This window comes from Glycine soja, chromosome 4 (assembly GCF_004193775.1).
Source record: "Glycine soja cultivar W05 chromosome 4, ASM419377v2, whole genome shotgun sequence".
Lineage (NCBI taxonomy): Eukaryota > Viridiplantae > Streptophyta > Magnoliopsida > Fabales > Fabaceae > Glycine > Glycine soja.
In genome coordinates, this window is record NC_041005.1 from 34,792,887 (window position 1) to 34,797,226 (window position 4,340).

A 4,340-nucleotide genomic window follows, 5' to 3' on the forward strand; every position below is an offset into this window, starting at 1 on the left:
GACTTGTTGCTCAAGGCTACACTCAGATTGAAGGTGTAGACTTTGATGAAACTTTCGCCCCTGTTGCTAGACTTGAGTCCATCAGATTGTTACTTGGTGTAGCTTGCATCCTCAAATTCAAGCTGTACCAGATGGATGTGAAGAGCGTGTTTCTGAATGGATACCTGAATGAAGAAGCCTATGTGGAGCAGCCAAAGGGATTTGTAGATCCAACTCATCCAGATCATGTATACAGGCTCAAGAAGGCTCTCTATGGATTGAAGCAAGCTCCAAGAGCTTGGTATGAAAGGCTAACAGAGTTCCTTACTCAGCAAGGGTATAGGAAGGGAGGAATTGACAAGACTCTCTTTGTCAAACAAGATGCTGAAAACTTGATGATAGCACAGATATATGTTGATGACATTGTGTTTGGAGGGATGTCGAATGAGATGCTTCGACATTTTGTCCAACAGATGCAATCTGAATTTGAGATGAGTCTTGTTGGAGAGCTGACTTATTTTCTGGGACTCCAAGTGAAGCAGATGGAAGACTCCATATTCCTCTCACAAAGCAAGTATGCAAAGAACATTGTCAAGAAGTTTGGGATGGAAAATGCCAGCCATAAAAGAACACCTGCACCTACTCACTTGAAGCTGTCAAAAGATGAAGCTGGCACCAGTGTTGATCAAAGTCTGTACAGAAGCATGATTGGGAGCTTACTATATTTAACAGCAAGCAGACCTGACATCACCTTTGCAGTAGGTGTTTGTGCAAGATATCAAGCCAACCCTAAGATAAGTCACTTGACTCAAGTAAAGAGAATTCTGAAATATGTAAATGGCACCAGTGACTATGGGATTATGTACTGTCATTGTTCAGATTCAATGCTGGTTGGATATTGTGATGCTGATTGGGCTGGAAGTGCAGATGACAGAAAAAGCACTTCTGGTGGATGTTTCTATTTGGGCAACAATCTTATTTCATGGTTCAGCAAGAAGCAGAACTGTGTGTCCCTATCTACTGCAGAAGCAGAGTATATTGCAGCAGGAAGCAGCTGTTCACAACTAGTTTGGATGAAGCAGATGCTTAAGGAGTACAATGTCGAACAAGATGTCATGACATTGTACTGTGACAACTTGAGTGCTATTAATATTTCTAAAAATCCTGTTCAACACAGCAGAACCAAGCACATTGACATTAGACATCACTATATTAGAGATCTTGTTGATGATAAAGTTATCACACTGAAGCATGTTGACACTGAGGAAAAAATAGCAGATATTTTCACAAAGGCATTGGATGCAAATCAGTTTGAAAAACTGAGGGGCAAGCTGGGCATTTGTCTGCTAGAGGATTTATAGCAATTACTTTTATCTGAACGTGCTCAAACGTTAATAGCGCGTTCACTACTGGGCCAAAACAAATTCGACCGTTGCTTCACACGACCCTCTACATTCCTCATTCAAACTCATATTTTCGTGGTAATCTCGTTTTCATTAGCATTCCCCAACACCTCTCAGAGATTCACGAAACCACTCCAAAGGCTCTGCTTCTCCATGGCTACCTCACCAAAAGAAACTTCATCTCCTGGTTCACCCTCTGTACCATCATCTCCATCATCCACCAAAGCACCATCAAACCAGGAACAACCTGAATTCAATATCCAACCCATACAAATGATTCCTGGTCAAGCCCCTATTCCTGAGAAACTGGTCCCCAAAAGACAACAGGGAGTGAAGATTTCTGAAAACCCTAGCCTTGCAACAAGTCCTAGGGAAGTAGACACGGAGATGGATAAGAAGATCCGCAGTATTGTGAGTAGCATTCTGAAAAATGCTTCTGTCCCTGATGCTGATAAAGATGTTCCAACATCTTCCACCCCAAATGCTGAAGTCCTCTCTTCATCCAGTAAAGAGGAATCAACAGAGGAAGAGGATCAAGCCACAGAGGAGACCCCTGCACCAAGGGCACCAGAACCTGCTCCAGGTGACCTCATTGACCTAGAAGAAGTAGAATCTGATGAGGAACCCATTGCCAACAAGTTGGCACCTGGCATTGCAGAAAGATTACAAAGCAGAAAGGGAAACACCCCCATTACTAGGTCTGGACGAATCAAAACTATGGCACAGAAGAAGAGCACTCCAATCACTCCTACCACATCCAGATGGAGCAAAGTTGCAATCCCTTCCAAGAAGAGGAAAGAAATTTCCTCATCTGATTCTGATGATGATGTCGAACTAGATGTTCCCGACATCAAGAGGGCCAAGAAATCAGGGAAAAAGGTGCCTGGAAATGTCCCTGATGCACCATTGGACAACATTTCATTCCACTCCATTGGCAATGTTGAAAGGTGGAAATTTGTATATCAACGCAGACTTGCCTTAGAAAGAGAACTGGGAAGAGATGCCTTGGATTGCAAGGAGATCATGGACCTCATCAAGGCTGCTGGACTGCTGAAAACTGTCACCAAGTTGGGAGATTGCTATGAAAGTCTAGTCAGGGAATTCATTGTCAACATTCCCTCTGACATAACAAACAGAAAGAGTGATGAGTATCAGAAAGTGTTTGTCAGAGGAAAATGTGTTAGATTCTCCCCTGCTGTAATCAACAAATACTTGGGCAGACCAACTGAAGGAGTGGTGGATATTGTTGTTTCTGAGCATCAAATTGCCAAGGAAATCACTGCCAAACAAGTCCAGCATTGGCCAAAGAAAGGGAAGCTTTCTGCAGGGAAGCTAAGTGTGAAGTATGCAATCCTGCATAGGATTGGCACTGCAAACTGGGTACCCACCAATCATACTTCCACTGTTGCCACAGGTTTGGGTAAATTTCTGTATGCTGTTGGAACCAAGTCCAAATTTAATTTTGGAAACTATATTTTTGATCAAACTGTTAAGCATTCAGAATCTTTTGCTGTCAAATTACCCATTGCCTTCCCAACTGTATTGTGTGGCATTATGTTGAGTCAACATCCCAATATTTTAAACAACATTGACTCTGTGAAGAAGAGAGAATCTGCTCTGTCCCTGCATTACAAACTGTTTGAGGGGACACATGTCCCAGACATTGTCTCGACATCAGGGAAAGCTGCTGCTTCAGGTGCTGTGTCCAAGGATGCTTTGATTGCTGAACTCAAGGACACATGCAAGGTGCTGGAAGCAACCATCAAAGCCACCACAGAGAAGAAAATGGAGCTGGAACGCCTGATCAAAAGACTCTCAGACAGTGGCATTGATGATGGAGAAGCAGCTGAGGAAGAAGAAGAAGCAGCTGAGGAAGAAGAAGAAGCAGCTGAGGAAGAAGAAGATGCAGCAGAGGATACAGAGTCAGATGATGATGATTCTGATGCCACCCCATGACCATCAGACCTTTATTTTTGCTTTTACTTTTACTAGTTATTGGTCTGTAATATGTGCACATTAATTTCATGCATTCTACTTTTGCCAAATTCTGTCTAAAAAGGGGGAGTAGTAGGATATTATATTATGCATGATTTATGATTTTGAGGGGGAGTAGTAGTTATATGATTTGAGGGGGAGTAGTATTTATACTACTGCTGCTGATGATGATTAAAACTAGTAGCTGATAGAAGATGCCGCAGTGAACTGCTTCACAGCAGTAGGAGCATGGAGACAGGGGGAGCAGAAAGCTGATGTCACGTGAGATGTCTTGACATCCTGGAAACGACTTGCAACTTGCAGAATTTTGCTGTCGCCACTACAGATACTGCTGTGCTTGATTACTCTGATAATGAAAGTTGCTGATCCCACTTGCATAACTGCTCGTACCTGCTCAGGAAGTGTCTAAGTATGTTTTAGACAAAATTTGCCAAAGGGGGAGATTGTTAGTGCTTAGCTTTACTGAGTTTTAAAAGATTGGCTAAAATTTTGTTAAAACATAAGCACTTAGACAATGAAGGAAAGCTGGAGTTGCTGCACATGATGTCCAACGTTATGTCAAGGAATCAGATTGGGCTGCACAATGCACAAGGCAAGATAAAATGTCAAATGAAGAATTGAAGCTGCAGGATCCACGATGTCGGATACGATGTCCAGGACATCCTGCCCGAAAATACTGGACACATAAATCTGTTATATCTTTAACAGATTAATGTGCAGTTAGCAACAGATTTGGCGATCTATCTTTAGGAACGAATTAAAAGATAATTAAAGTTCGAATTACAAACTTGAATAGTTCGTTCAGGGATTAAAGATTAAAGATAAAAACTAAAAGATCAAACTTTATCTTTTAGATCTTTAAGTGCAGATTTTCAGGAGAATGATAGATCTTATCCAGCGCAAGTTGTTGCAGCCCAGATACGCACACTGCTATATAAACATGAAGGCTGCACGAGTTTTCTA